Here is a 15,261-nt window from a genome sequence, read left to right as displayed (position 1 = left end):
TAACCCCAAGCAGAAGACCTTTGCAGGCAACACGACCCTCCCCCCTGAAGAGCAGCTCAAAGTCACTGGCAACCATCTCACCCTCTTCCTTCATTCACCCCTGGACGTCTCGCTCCGCCCCCAAGTTACGGGTCCAGCTTGCTCTTTCTGTCACATTACCGCGATGAAGGGTTTAGCCTGCAGGAGATCCTGCGTCGAGCCATTTTTGAAGACACCTGATGCGACGGGTGAATCACTGCTAAACAAACCACACCTGTAGGGACGGCACAGACTTTGCATGGACCCTTCGGAGCCCGCCCTGTCACGGCAAGATTGCTCGCCACCAAGCGATCATGAGAAAGGCTGGCCGGGCGATGGATCGAGCAGCTTCTACTAGCCATACCACCTTGGATACGCCCGATCTCATCTGATAATATCACAGCGTACCATAGCAATCAGTAATATCCATCTAATTATTATCAAAATATTAAAATAAATTATGTTTGGAATAATAAACAATAATAGATAATAATTCATTATCAATCAAGTTCTCCATATGATAGAACATTTTTATGTCATAGGTGTAATTACCTTTTCCAACCCATAGGTGTCAGTGTATTTTGAAAAAACAAGTTTTTATATCTTTATTAAACCAATAATATCAAAGAATGTATACTCCTGAACCAAAATGAATAAATATATGAATGTATGAATGAATGAATGAATGAATGAATAAATGAATGAATGAATTGTTGTGTTTACTCAGAAAATGTAAACATTTTTTTCCTTAGCAATATATATTTAATGAAGCAATACTCTTGTATTAGACATTACTTTATTAAATATTAATGTGTTTTCTCAATTGAGATATTGAACTCAAATAAAATCAAATGAGAATTAAAAAATGAAAAAATAGAAAAATAAGAAGTATAAAGTAAGAATAAAATTTTAAAAATGAAAAATAAAATTAAGAGTAAAAATAAGAATAAAAATAAAAATAAGGCCTTTAAATTTTAATGACAAATGCAGAGTAATTATATTCTCCATAAAAATACCCTTATATCTCCATTATCTGGATGATTTCATATTTGTCATAACCTTGTACCACCAAAAAATATTAAATTATGCAACTTTGCTTGTAATACCCTTCTTAATTATACCATAGTACCTTATTATTATTTCTTCTTTATTAAAATGTGTGGAAAATAAGTATTGATCAAAAGTGTTTATGTAATCAGGATCAAAAACACATTTTCCCCCTTAATACCAAAAATATTATTTTATAAAATTTATGTATATATCAGAACCAAATTAAAAATAATTATTCTTCTAGAAATATTGTGCATAAATTTCATATCGATGAGTAGCATAGATTTGACTAAAGAGAGGTGTGTAACTATTTAGGTAACCATTAAAAATAATATTATAGTTATTCAAGAATATTATCATGTGGAAAATTATTCTAAATATAAATTTGCTTTGTAAACCATTTTGATGTGTGGTTGCCCTTATTCACTATTAGTTAAATCAAGAAATAATAATTATTAAAGAAATATAGAAATATATATATGTAGATACAGTAATACCTAATTATGTGTTATAATTTCCTCAGAATTAAATATATTTTTGTACCTTCACATAAAGAAACATTTTTTTTTCAAACATACAAACATACGAGGCCTCTGTCACATCAATCACACTTAGCAGCTGCTGATTTACTCATCTGTCACCTTCACTCTGACATTCACAGATCTGTTCAACTCAAACATTCCACATATGAAGTTTTAGATATATATATATATATATTTAACCCAAAATTGTTGTATCCCAATTTATTAATGCGCATTGCCATATCAATTGAATATCTTTATATTTCTTTGAATATTCCCCAAGTACATATTATATAATATGAGAGTAAGTCACTGGAATTTCAGACACTTGAAAAAACTCTTGTCTTAGATTCTTTTTTCACTGGCTGCCCGGTCTTAAGTTACATCAGTTGAAAATAGAATGAATGGGATCCTATACTATTAGCTCAAAGTTCAAAGGCCGCAGCTGTCACACGTCATGCTGTAAAGCTACTTTAATTTGCACGAACACTTCATGCACAGAAATTATTAGCAACACAAAAGAATTAATAAGTATTACATATATATTATAGTTCAACTAGATAAATTGTTATTATTTTAAAATGTTATGCACATAAAATCATGCAATTTTTTCACTTCCTGTGTGAATAAAGAAATAAATCCATTTTTAGAGTTATTTGATCAAATCCTGCTTTGGAATGAAAACTCTAAGGAAATATAAGAAAATAAAATTAAATATCAAATTCATACAGAAACAGAATTATTTAAATATCTTATACATATATTGGTTGGTTCTAATGTAATTCAAAATATTGCTACTTAAATTTATATATATGAAGTTCTAATTTATTAATTAATATATATATATATATATTTTATAAACGTATATATAAATACAATTATACGCAATCTCTACTTAGACAAGTGTATATATTTATATATATATATATATATATATATGAACTATTAGAAACTATGTAACTACAATTTTACTGTATAAGATTATAAATAAATATTGAGACATTGTATTACATTTTGATACAACATTATAATTACAGTTTTTCCTTAGCCACTCCCTAAACCAAATCTTCTGTCTCTCTCAAATATCTCCAGGAACGCCCTATTTAGGAAAGACATTTTTCTATCCTTCAAAACCTCAGAGAACTACCTGTTCTTCTGTCCACATTCCATGACGTCACTGTGAGTTGGTCGTCTCACCTGTCTCTGTCCATCAGTTTCAGCCATTTTCCTTTTTAGAGAATCACAGTTCTGACTGAGAATTAACTCATTCTGTGGAGAGATGGATCTTTGCACTGGCTGATATGGCTTATAACATATATGAAATCTTCAGCGTATTTGATAGAGTTCACTATGGGGATGACTCAGTCTAGGAGAGTTTGATATTGGCTTTTGGTAAGATTTTACCTTTCCTGGTTTTATAAATTTAGCTTGATTTATTTTCTTTTCACGATTCTCATGTTTTCTAACAAAATCCAGCATCTGCGCACATTCAAATAATGAATTTTTTTGTGATGCCATAACTTGGGAAACTGAATTTAGGAATTTGAATTTTTGTACAAAAGTTGTTATCATATGTTGTACTTTTCCATTTTTGATGAGAGCTTTGTACAACCATTCAAATATGGACATGAATGTATATGTACATTCCTTCCTACCAATCGTTAGTTTCTGCAGATCTTCTATGTTGGGAAAATCCTTTGTGACACAATAAATCAAATATCTTAATCTGTCCGAATCATTTTCCCATCCATTAGGAGAGTCATTTTCACAGGGCATTAAATGTACACGTCTGGACAATGTCACAGGAATCCATATTTTAAATAATTGATTCCTCTCCTCATTGGATAAATCAAACTTATCAGAGAAGCTCTCAAATGTCTCTGAATTTCTACAGGCATGGATTTTGACATCATATTTTGGCATGATTTTGTATAATTTCAGCAAATTTTTCCTCATTTTAATTTGGAGTTGAGCCTGGGTAATTCCAGAATTCTCTGATATTTTAGTGGCTCTTGTACGTCCGTTCCTCCTACATCACTCACGTCTCCTCCCACATCACCTAGTATGTCGGTTTCTCGTATGTCAGTCATGTCTCCTCCCATGTCAGGTTTCTGTCTGTCCGTCTCTTGGTCAGACCCAAGGTCACCTTCAGTTACAGACACGTGTCTTACTTCTTGTTCATTTTCCACATTACAGTCAGAATCAGTATCACCGTCTGACACTTCTACACTATTTTCCTGCTTAGAAATCTCTAACACAAGACTATGAAAAAAATCTACCAAATGTAGAATATTTCTCAATTTCTGTTTGTCTCTATTTACCAATTTAGAAGTTAACTGTAAATTCTGCAATTCACATTCTTTGTATAAACTGAGCCACAAAACTTCTATGTCATCTCCTACATTAACTTTGAAATTAATATTACTTTGTTTAGCAAAAGAAGAAATTATATCCATATTTTGCTTACCTTAAGATTCCTTGGCTTCTCTTCATCAGCACGTCCTGTCTTCAGTTCGTCTGATTCTTTTCCTGTGTGATTCTGCTCCTTGTTAGTACCTCTGCTTCCTGTCTTTCCTCAGTCTGTAGGTCCTTTCTGCTTCTCGTGACAAACTAGTGAATTTACTGACACGTGAACAACATCTGTTCAGCTCGTCAGGACTCCCCCCTTGTTCACGGAAGAAATTCACTTACTTAATTTAAAAAACAAAAAAACAGGACTGGCTGGCTCACCATTGTAAAATAATACTCTTCCTGTATTATTTTTTTCTACTGAGGACTTCTCAAAGTATCAATATCACGATATTCTTATAAAAAAATGTATCTATTTATTCTTGGATTGTCCATTAAAAAGAATCAGATTGCAGCAGGTACATACAATAATTAGTTATAAAGTAATTGTCCATTTGTCCATAATTAGCTTAATTGTTGAGATTCACCCATCTTTCCTTGGATCCTGGCTGGTAAATCATGTCTTTGTCCAGCATGTGCCCAGGCCTACATGTCATCTGCTTCTCAGCATGAAGATTCTGTGTCTTGTGGGGTGGGCAGAGCAAGAGAGCCCCCCCTTTCTGTACCATGGGCTTTTATAGCCAGTCGTATGGACACCTGTTCTACATATGGTAGTGAACCAAAACTACACACACAAATAGCGCATGTCAACTAGACACGATGGCGGAGGCATAGAACTCAGAAAAATGATTATCGATTAACATTCCAAATGAATTTCCATAATTAACCATTTAACAGAGACCGCCTGGGAATGCCAGGTGCTGTAGGCTTTTGCTTTTTCCTTCCTTCCACCAGCAGGGGGCACTCTCTTCTATGCCTTTTTTCCATTCCCTTTCACAAGTGCACACATTCATTCTCTTTTCTTTTTTTCATTTGCTTTCTCTCTTGCGCTATTTCATCTCTGCAAAATACCAGCATCCTTCTGATCACCGTGGGCCTCCAGCATTGTTGCTTATTTACTTTTAATACTAGGCTCCTTTTCACCAGGACCAGCATCTCCCGGGAGGCTGGAGGCAACCACCGATAACCCCAAACAGAAGACCTTTGCAGGCAACACGACCCTCCCCCCTGAAGAGCAGCTCAAAGTCACTGGCAACCATCTCACCCTCTTCCTTCATTCACCCCTGGACGTCTCGCTCAGCCCCCAAGTTACGGGTCCAGCTTGCTCTTTCTGTCACATTACCGCGATGAAGGGTTTAGCCTGCAGGAGACCCTGCGCCGAGACATTTTTGAAGACACCTGATGCGGCGGGTGAATCACTGCTAAACAAACCACACCTGTAGGGACGGCACAGCCTTTGCATGGACATTTCGGAGCCCGCCCCGTCACGGCCAGATTGCTCGCCACCAAGCAATCCTGAGAAAGGCTGGCCGGGCGATGGATCGAGCAGAGTCTACTGGCTTTACGAACTTGGATACGCCCGATCTCATCTGATCTCGGAAGCAAAGCAGGGCTGGGCTTGGACAGTACTTGGATGGGAGACCTCCTGGGAGCATCGGGTGCTGTAGACCATTTTGATGACTTTTTGCCCTACTGCCCAGCTCGGCTTGCATGGAACGGCACCTTGCCGGACACCGACCTTAAGTAACTTAGATGATGGAAGCCCCAAGGCCTCTGAGCCAGTTGGCAGCTAAGTACGCTACCCCGCCGCCTTCAAGCAGGCCTGACACCGAGCTCTTTGCCACGGCTAGGAGTGCTTATTGACTCCGCAGCTCGCCGTGTGGAAATGATGGCGTTAAAAGCACCCGGGGCCGTGAAGGGGCCAGGCTTTCAGCAGGTGCCCAGGGAAGATTTTGGATGCCGGCCGCCTAGCGAGGGCCAGCAGAAGTAACATGTTTCTCTGCAAAGAAGCTTGTGTAATCAAGCCAGACGGCTGACAAAAAGCTAACCTCAGTGCAAGGAAGGTGCGGAAGGAATTGGGGAGGGGGGGGTGATTCCTGCTAGGGCCCTAAAATCATAAAACAGGCAGGAGAGTCTGACGCATGGTGACGGAGAGGTTGTAGGGGCAGATAGGGGGTGTTGTCACGTGCGAGCACGTGTGCATGCTGGCTTGTGTGTGAGAGTGCGCTTCCTAGGTGTGGCGCGCTGCAGACAGTCAAAGGGATTGTTCCCTTTCATTAAAAGTTAATCCCCGGCTGCAGGCTATTAGAAAGCAACTAACCACGCTCTACTCACCCTATCCGGGTCTACCGGTGAGTCTCGCCTCTGCTTCCGGCCTGTGGCATTGGCCGTGAAGCTGACGTTCCGACGACAGAGCTGCAGCTGATCAGTGAGCTCAGCGGCTCTGAGTGGGGCCTTCTGTCTACAAGACCTTTTAAGGAAGCCAGCAAAAAAATTGGTTAGTACTTGGATGGGAGACCGCCTGGGAATACCAGGTGCTGTAGGCTTTTGCTTTTTCTTTCCTTCCACCAGCAGGGGGCACTCTCTTCTATGCCTTTTTTCCATTCCCTTTAACAAGTGCACACATTCATTCTCTTTTCTTTTTTTCATTTGCTTTCTCTCTTGCGCTATTTCATCTCTGCAAAATACCAGCATCCTTCTGATCACCGTGGGCCTCCAGCATTGTTGCTTCTTTACTTTTAATACTAGGCTCCTTTTCACCAGGACCAGCGTCTCCCATGTGGCTGGAGGCAACCACCGGTAACCCCAAGCAGAAGACCTTTGCAGGCAACACGACCCTCCCCCATGAAGAGCAGCTCAAAGTCACTGGCAACCATCTCACCCTCTTCCTTCATTCACCCCTGGACGTCTCGCTCCGCCCCCAAGTTACGGGTCCAGCTTGCTCTTTCTGTCACATTACCGCGATGAAGGGTTTAGCTTGCAGGAGACCCTGCGCCGAGACATTTTTGAAGACACCTGATGCGGCGGGTGAATCACTGCTAAACAAACCACACCTGTAGGGACGGCACAGCCTTTGCATGGACCCTTCGGACCCGCCCCGTCACGGCCAGATTGCTCGCCACCAAGCGATCCTGAGAAAGACTGGCCGGGCGATGGATCGAGCAGCGTCTACTGGCCATACCACCTTGGATACGCCTGATCTCGTCTGATCTCGGAAGCAAAGCAGGGCTGGGCTCGGACAGTACTTGGATGGGATACCTCCTGGGAACACCGGGTGCTGTAGACCATTTTGATGACGTTTTGCCCTACTGCCCAGCTCGGCTAGCATGGAACGTCGCCTTGCCGGACACCGACCTTAAGTAACTTAGATGATGGAAGCCCCAAGGCCTCTGAGATAGTTGGCAGCTAAGTACGCTACCCCGCCGCCCTTCACGCAGGCCTGACACCGAGCTCCTTGCCACGGCTAAGAGTGATTATTGACTCCGCAGCTCGCCGTGTGGAAATGATGGCGTGAAAAGCACCCGGGGCCGTGAAGGGGCCAGGCTTTCAGCAGGTGCCCAGGGAAGGTTTTGGATGCCGGCCGTCTAGCGAGGGCCAGCAGAAGTAACATGTTTCTCTGCAAAGAAGCTTGTGTAACCAAGCCAGACGGCTGACAAAGAGCTAACCTCAGTGCAAGGAAGGCAAGGAAGGAATTGGGGAGGGGGGGGGTGATTCCTGCTAGGGCCCTGAAATCATAAAACAGGCAGGAGAGTCTGACGCATGGTGACGGAGAGGTTGTAGGGGCAGATAGGTGGTGTTGTCACGTGCGAGCACATGTGCATGCTGGCTTGTGTGTGAGAGTGCGCTTCCTAGGTGTGGCGCGCTGCAGACAGTCAAAGGGATTGTTCCCTTTCATTAAAAGTTAATCCCCGGCTGCAGGCTATTAGAAAGCAACTAACCACGCTCTACTCACCCTACCCGGGTCTACCGGTGAGTCTCGCCTCTGCTCCCAGCCTGTGGCATTGGCCGTGAAGCTGACGTTCCGTCGACAGCGCTGCAGCCAATCAGTGAGCTCAGCGGCTCTGAGTGGGGCGTTGTGTCTACAAGACCTTTTAAGGAAGCCAGCAAAAAAATTGAAGAGAAGGGAAAGCACAAAAGGACCTGGTCTTGATGAGCACTGGAAAGGGCAGCCGGCAGCCAGAAGTCAAAGTAGAAAAGCAGCAAGTGAGAGGCCTGTCTCTGCCTTCGACCACACCACCCTGAACACGCCCATTCTCATCTGATCTCAGAAGCTAAGCAGGGTCGGGCCTGGTTAGTACTTGGATAAGAGACTGCCTGGGAATACCAGGTGCTGTAGGCCTTTGCTTTTTCCTTCTTTCCACCAGCAGGGGGCACTCTCTTCTATGCCTTTTTTCCATTCCCTTTCACAAGTGCACACATTCATTCTCTTTTCTTTTTTTCATTTGCTTTCTCTCTTGCGCTATTTCATCTCTGCAAAATGCCAGCATCCTTCTGATCACTGTGGGCCTCCAGCATTGTTGCTTCTTTACTTTTAATACTAGGCTCCTTTTCACCAGGACCAGCGTCTCCCGCGTGGCTGGAGGCAACCACCAGTAACCCCAAGCAGAAGACCTTTGCAGGCAACACGACTCTCCCCCCTGAAGAACAGCTCAAAGTCACTGGCAACCATCTCACCCTCTTCCTTCATTCACCCCTGGACGTCTCACTCCGCCACCAAGTTACGGGTCCAGCTTGCTCTTTCTGTCACATTACCGCGATGAAGGGTTTAGCCTGCAGGAGACCCTGCGCCGAGCCATTTTTGAAGACACCTGATGCGGCGGGTGAATCACTGCTAAACAAACCACACCTGTAGGGACGGCACAGCCTTTGCATGGACCATTCGGAGCCCGTCCCGTCACGGCCAGATTGCTCGCCACCAAGCGATCCTGAGAAAGGCTGGCCGCGCGATGGATCGAGCAACTTCTACTGGCCATACCACCTTGGATACGCCCGATATCATCTGATCTCGGAAGCAAAGCAGAGCTGGGCTCGGACAGTACTTGGATGGGAGACCTCCTGGCAACACCGGGTGCTGTAGACCATTTTGATGACATTTTGCCCTACTGCCCAGCTCGGCTAGCATGGAACGGCGCCTTGCCGGACACTGACCTTAAGTAACTTAGATGCTGGAAGCCCCAAGGCCTCTGAGCCAGTTGGCAGTTAAGTACGCTACCCCGCCGCCCTTCACGCAGGCCTGACACCGAGCTCCTTGCCACGGATAGGAGTGCTTATTGACTCCGCAGCTCGCCGTGTGGAAATGATGGCGTTAAAAGCACCCGGGGCCGTGAAGGGGCCAGGCTTTCAACAGGTGCCCAGGGAAGGTTTTGGATGCCTGCCACCTAGCGAGGGCCAGCAGAAGTTACACGTTTCTCTGCAAAGAAGCTTGTGTAACCAAGCCAGACAGCTGACAAAGAGCTAACCTCAGTGCAAGGAAGGCAAGGAAGGAATTGGGGAGGGGGGGGTGATTCCTGCTAGGGCCCTTAAATCATAAAACAGGCAGGAGAGTCTGACGCTTGGTGACGGAGAGGTTGTAGGGGCAGATAGGGGGTGTTGTCACGTGTGAGCACGTGTGCATGCTGGCTTGTTTGTGAGAGTGCGCTTCCTAGGTGTGGCGTGCTGCAGACAGTCAAAGGAATTGATCCCTTTCATTAAAAGTTAATCCCCGGCTGTAGGCTATTAGAAAGCAACTAACCGCGCTGTACCGGTGAGTTTCGCCTCTGCTCCCGGCCTGTGGCATTGGCCGTGAACCTGATGTTCCGTCGACAGCGCTGCAGCCGATCAGTGAGCTCAGCGGCTCTGAGTGGGGCGTTGTGTCTACAAGACCTTTTAAGGAAGCCAGCAAAAAAGTTGAAGAGAAGGGAAAGCACAAAAGGACCTGGTCTTGCTGAGCACTGGAAAGGGCAGCCGGCAGCCAGACGTCAAAGTAGAAAAGCAGCAAGTGAGAGGCATGTCTCTGCCTAAGGCCACACCACCCTGAACACGCCTGATCAAGTCTGATCTTGGAAGCTAAGCAGGGTCAGGCCTGATTAGTACATGGATGGGAGACCACCTGGGAATACCAGGTGCTGTAGGCTTTTGCTTTTTCCTTCCTTCCACCAGCAGGGGGCACTCTCTTCTATGCCTTTTTTCCATTCCCTTTCACAAGTGCACACATTCATTCTCTTTTCTTTTTTTCATTTGCTTTCTCTCTTGCGCTATTTCATCTCTGCAAAATACCAGCATCCTTCTGATCACCGTGGGCCTCCAGCATTGTTGCTTATTTACTTTTAATACTATGCTCCTTTTCACCAGGTCCAGCATCTACCGGGTGGCTGGAGGCAACAACCGGTAACCCCAAGCAGAAGAGTTTTGCAGCCAACACGACCCTCCCCCTGAAGAGCAGCTCAAAGTCACTGGCAACCATCTCACCCTCTTCCTTCATTCACCGCTGGATGTCTCGCTCCGCCCCCAAGTTACGGGTCCAGCTTGCTCTTTCTGTCACATTACCGCGATGAAGGGTTTAGCCTGCAGGAGACTCTGCGCCGAGACATTTTTGAAGACACCTGATGCGGCGGGTGAATCACTTCTAAACAAACCACACCTGTAGGGACGGCACAGACTTTGCATGGACCCTTCTGAGCCCGCCCCGTCACGGCCAGATTGCTCACCACCAAGCGATCCTGAGAAAGGCTGGCCGGGCGATGGATCGAACAGCGTCTACTGGCCATACCACCTTGGATACTCCCGATCTCGTCTGATCTCGGAAGCAAAGCAGGGCTGGGCTTGGATAGTACTTGGATGGGAAACCTCCTGGGAACACTGGGTGCTGTAGACCATTTTGATGACGTTTTGCCCTACTGCCCAGCTCGGCTAGCATGGAACGTCGCCTTGCCGGACACCGACCTTAAGTAACTTAGATGATGGAAGCCCCAAGGCCTCTGAGATAGTTGGCAGCTAAGTACGCTACCCCGCCGCCCTTCACGCAGGCCTGACACCGAGCTCCTTGCCACTGCTAGGAGTGCTTATTGACTCCGCAGCTCGCCGTGTGGAAATGATGGCGTGAAAAGCACCCGGGGCCGTGAAGGGGCCAGGCTTTCAGCAGGTGCCCAGGGAAGGTTTTGGATGCCGGCCGTCTAGCGAGGGCCAGCAGAAGTAACATGTTTCTCTGCAAAGAAGCTTGTGTAACCAAGCCAGACGGCTGACAAAGAGCTAACCTCAGTGCAAGGAAGGCAAGGAAGGAATTGGGGAGGGGGGGGTGATTCCTGCTAGGGCCCTGAAATCATAAAACAGGCAGGAGAGTCTGACGCATGGTGACGGAGAGGTTGTAGGGGCAGATAGGTGGTGTTGTCACGTGCGAGCACATGTGCATGCTGGCTTGTGTGTGAGAGTGCGCTTCCTAGGTGTGGCGCGCTGCAGACAGTCAAAGGGATTGTTCCCTTTCATTAAAAGTTAATCCCCGGCTGCAGGCTATTAGAAAGCAACTAACCACGCTCTACTCACCCTACCCGGGTCTACCGGTGAGTCTCGCCTCTGCTCCCAGCCTGTGGCATTGGCCGTGAAGCTGACGTTCCGTCGACAGCGCTGCAGCCAATCAGTGAGCTCAGCGGCTCTGAGTGGGGCGTTGTGTCTACAAGACCTTTTAAGGAAGCCAGCAAAAAAATTGAAGAGAAGGGAAAGCACAAAAGGACCTGGTCTTGATGAGCACTGGAAAGGGCAGCCGGCAGCCAGACGTCAAAGTAGAAAAGCAGCAAGTGAGAGGCATGTCTCTGCCTAAGGCCACACCACCCTGAACACGCCTGATCAAGTCTGATCTTGGAAGCTAAGCAGGGTCAGGCCTGATTAGTACATGGATGGGAGACCACCTGGGAATACCAGGTGCTGTAGGCTTTTGCTTTTTCCTTCCTTCCACCAGCAGGGGGCACTCTCTTCTATGCCTTTTTTCCATTCCCTTTCACAAGTGCACACATTCATTCTCTTTTCTTTTTTTCATTTGCTTTCTCTCTTGCGCTATTTCATCTCTGCAAAATACCAGCATCCTTCTGATCACCGTGGGCCTCCAGCATTGTTGCTTATTTACTTTTAATACTATGCTCCTTTTCACCAGGTCCAGCATCTACCGGGTGGCTGGAGGCAACAACCGGTAACCCCAAGCAGAAGAGTTTTGCAGCCAACACGACCCTCCCCCTGAAGAGCAGCTCAAAGTCACTGGCAACCATCTCACCCTCTTCCTTCATTCACCGCTGGATGTCTCGCTCCGCCCCCAAGTTACGGGTCCAGCTTGCTCTTTCTGTCACATTACCGCGATGAAGGGTTTAGCCTGCAGGAGACTCTGCGCCGAGACATTTTTGAAGACACCTGATGCGGCGGGTGAATCACTTCTAAACAAACCACACCTGTAGGGACGGCACAGACTTTGCATGGACCCTTCGGAGCCCGCCCCGTCACGGCCAGATTGCTCGCCACCAAGCGATCCTGAGAAAGGCTGGCCGGGCGATGGATCGAACAGCGTCTACTGGCCATACCACCTTGGATACTCCCGATCTCGTCTGATCTCGGAAGCAAAGCAGGGCTGGGCTTGGATAGTACTTGGATGGGAAACCTCCTGGGAACACCGGGTGCTGTAGACCATTTTGATGACGTTTTGCCCTACTGCCCAGCTCGGCTAGCATGGAACGTCGCCTTGCCGGACACCGACCTTAAGTAACTTAGATGATGGAAGCCCCAAGGCCTCTGAGATAGTTGGCAGCTAAGTACGCTACCCCGCCGCCCTTCACGCAGGCCTGACACCGAGCTCCTTGCCACTGCTAGGAGTGCTTATTGACTCCGCAGCTCGCCGTGTGGAAATGATGGCGTGAAAAGCACCCGGGGCCGTGAAGGGGCCAGGCTTTCAGCAGGTGCCCAGGGAAGGTTTTGGATGCCGGCCGTCTAGCGAGGGCCAGCAGAAGTAACATGTTTCTCTGCAAAGAAGCTTGTGTAACCAAGCCAGACGGCTGACAAAGAGCTAACCTCAGTGCAAGGAAGGCAAGGAAGGAATTGGGGAGGGGGGGGGTGATTCCTGCTAGGGCCCTGAAATCATAAAAAAGGCAGGAGAGTCTGACGCATGGTGACGGAGAGGTTGTAGGGGCAGATAGGTGGTGTTGTCACGTGCGAGCACATGTGCATGCTGGCTTGTGTGTGAGAGTGCGCTTCCTAGGTGTGGCGCGCTGCAGACAGTCAAAGGGATTGTTCCCTTTCATTAAAAGTTAATCCCCGGCTGCAGGCTATTAGAAAGCAACTAACCACGCTCTACTCACCCTACCCGGGTCTACCGGTGAGTCTCGCCTCTGCTCCCAGCCTGTGGCATTGGCCGTGAAGCTGACGTTCCGTCGACAGCGCTGCAGCCAATCAGTGAGCTCAGCGGCTCTGAGTGGGGCATTGTGTCTACAAGACCTTTTAAGGAAGCCAGCAAAAAAATTGAAGAGAAGGGAAAGCACAAAAGGACCTGGTCTTGATGAGCACTGGAAAGGGCAGCCGGCAGCCAGAAGTCAAAGTAGAAAAGCAGCAAGTGAGAGGCCTGTCTCTGCCTTCGACCACACCACCCTGAACACGCCCATTCTCATCTGATCTCAGAAGCTAAGCAGGGTCGGGCCTGGTTAGTACTTGGATAAGAGACCGCCTGGGAATACCAGGTGCTGTAGGCCTTTGCTTTTTCCTTCTTTCCACCAGCAGGGGGCACTCTCTTCTATGCCTTTTTTCCATTCCCTTTCACAAGTGCACACATTCATTCTCTTTTCTTTTTTTCATTTGCTTTCTCTCTTGCGCTATTTCATCTCTGCAAAATGCCAGCATCCTTCTGATCACTGTGGGCCTCCAGCATTGTTGCTTCTTTACTTTTAATACTAGGCTCCTTTTCACCAGGACCAGCGTCTCCCGCGTGGCTGGAGGCAACCACCAGTAACCCCAAGCAGAAGACCTTTGCAGGCAACACGACTCTCCCCCCTGAAGAACAGCTCAAAGTCACTGGCAACCATCTCACCCTCTTCCTTCATTCACCCCTGGACGTCTCACTCCGCCACCAAGTTACGGGTCCAGCTTGCTCTTTCTGTCACATTACCGCGATGAAGGGTTTAGCCTGCAGGAGACCCTGCGCCGAGCCATTTTTGAAGACACCTGATGCGGCGGGTGAATCACTGCTAAACAAACCACACCTGTAGGGACGGCACAGCCTTTGCATGGACCATTCGGAGCCCGTCCCGTCACGGCCAGATTGCTCGCCACCAAGCGATCCTGAGAAAGGCTGGCCGCGCGATGGATCGAGCAACTTCTACTGGCCATACCACCTTGGATACGCCCGATATCATCTGATCTCGGAAGCAAAGCAGAGCTGGGCTCGGACAGTACTTGGATGGGAGACCTCCTGGCAACACCGGGTGCTGTAGACCATTTTGATGACATTTTGCCCTACTGCCCAGCTCGGCTAGCATGGAACGGCGCCTTGCCGGACACTGACCTTAAGTAACTTAGATGCTGGAAGCCCCAAGGCCTCTGAGACAGTTGGCAGTTAAGTACGCTACCCCGCCGCCCTTCACGCAGGCCTGACACCGAGCTCCTTGCCACGGATAGGAGTGCTTATTGACTCCGCAGCTCGCCGTGTGGAAATGATGGCGTTAAAAGCACCCGGGGCCGTGAAGGGGCCAGGCTTTCAACAGGTGCCCAGGGAAGGTTTTGGATGCCTGCCACCTAGCGAGGGCCAGCAGAAGTTACACGTTTCTCTGCAAAGAAGCTTGTGTAACCAAGCCAGACAGCTGACAAAGAGCTAACCTCAGTGCAAGGAAGGCAAGGAAGGAATTGGGGAGGGGGGGGTGATTCCTGCTAGGGCCCTTAAATCATAAAACAGGCAGGAGAGTCTGACGCTTGGTGACGGAGAGGTTGTAGGGGCAGATAGGGGGTGTTGTCACGTGTGAGCACGTGTGCATGCTGGCTTGTTTGTGAGAGTGCGCTTCCTAGGTGTGGCGTGCTGCAGACAGTCAAAGGAATTGATCCCTTTCATTAAAAGTTAATCCCCGGCTGTAGGCTATTAGAAAGCAACTAACCGCGCTGTACCGGTGAGTTTCGCCTCTGCTCCCGGCCTGTGGCATTGGCCGTGAACCTGACGTTCCGTCGACAGCGCTGCAGCCGATCAGTGAGCTCAGCGGCTCTGAGTGGCGCGTTGTGTCTACAAGACCTTTTAAGGAAGCCAGCAAAAAAGTTGAAGAGAAGGGAAAGCACAAAAGGACCTGGTCTTGCTGAGCACTGGAAAGGGCAGCCGGCAGCCAGACGTCAAAGT

At 47.4% G+C, this 15,261-nt stretch overlaps 2 non-coding genes and 8 pseudogenes across 2 annotated transcripts; all 10 read left to right on the top strand.

The window, feature by feature from the left end:
* Positions 1–5,488: 5,488 nt before the first annotated feature.
* LOC141269280 (5S ribosomal RNA) lies at positions 5,489–5,608 on the top strand (annotated as a pseudogene).
* Positions 5,609–7,104: 1,496 nt separating this feature from the next.
* LOC141267427 (5S ribosomal RNA) lies at positions 7,105–7,224 on the top strand (annotated as a pseudogene).
* Positions 7,225–8,158: 934 nt separating this feature from the next.
* On the top strand, positions 8,159–8,277 carry LOC141268844 (5S ribosomal RNA; annotated as a pseudogene).
* Positions 8,278–8,898: 621 nt separating this feature from the next.
* Positions 8,899–9,018, top strand: LOC141269688 (5S ribosomal RNA; annotated as a pseudogene).
* A 914-nt stretch (positions 9,019–9,932) lies between these two features.
* LOC141268829 (5S ribosomal RNA) lies at positions 9,933–10,051 on the top strand (annotated as a pseudogene).
* A 620-nt stretch (positions 10,052–10,671) lies between these two features.
* On the top strand, positions 10,672–10,791 carry LOC141267095 (5S ribosomal RNA). The gene has a single exon (XR_012321110.1). It is a non-coding gene; the product is annotated as a 5S ribosomal RNA (ribosomal RNA).
* A 933-nt stretch (positions 10,792–11,724) lies between these two features.
* LOC141268828 (5S ribosomal RNA) lies at positions 11,725–11,843 on the top strand (annotated as a pseudogene).
* A 620-nt stretch (positions 11,844–12,463) lies between these two features.
* LOC141266764 (5S ribosomal RNA) lies at positions 12,464–12,583 on the top strand. The gene has a single exon (XR_012320790.1). It is a non-coding gene; the product is annotated as a 5S ribosomal RNA (ribosomal RNA).
* Positions 12,584–13,517: 934 nt separating this feature from the next.
* On the top strand, positions 13,518–13,636 carry LOC141269245 (5S ribosomal RNA; annotated as a pseudogene).
* Positions 13,637–14,257: 621 nt separating this feature from the next.
* LOC141269687 (5S ribosomal RNA) lies at positions 14,258–14,377 on the top strand (annotated as a pseudogene).
* The last annotated feature ends 884 nt before the right edge of the window (positions 14,378–15,261 follow it).

The sequence above is a fragment of the Phyllobates terribilis genome, unplaced genomic scaffold (genome assembly GCF_046119375.1).
Source record: "Phyllobates terribilis strain yellow unplaced genomic scaffold, ASM4611937v1 Scaffold_4__5_contigs__length_816908805, whole genome shotgun sequence".
NCBI classification, from domain to species: domain Eukaryota; kingdom Metazoa; phylum Chordata; class Amphibia; order Anura; family Dendrobatidae; genus Phyllobates; species Phyllobates terribilis.
The sequence above is the reverse complement of the archived record's forward strand: the minus strand, read 5'-3'. Positions and strand labels throughout refer to the sequence as shown.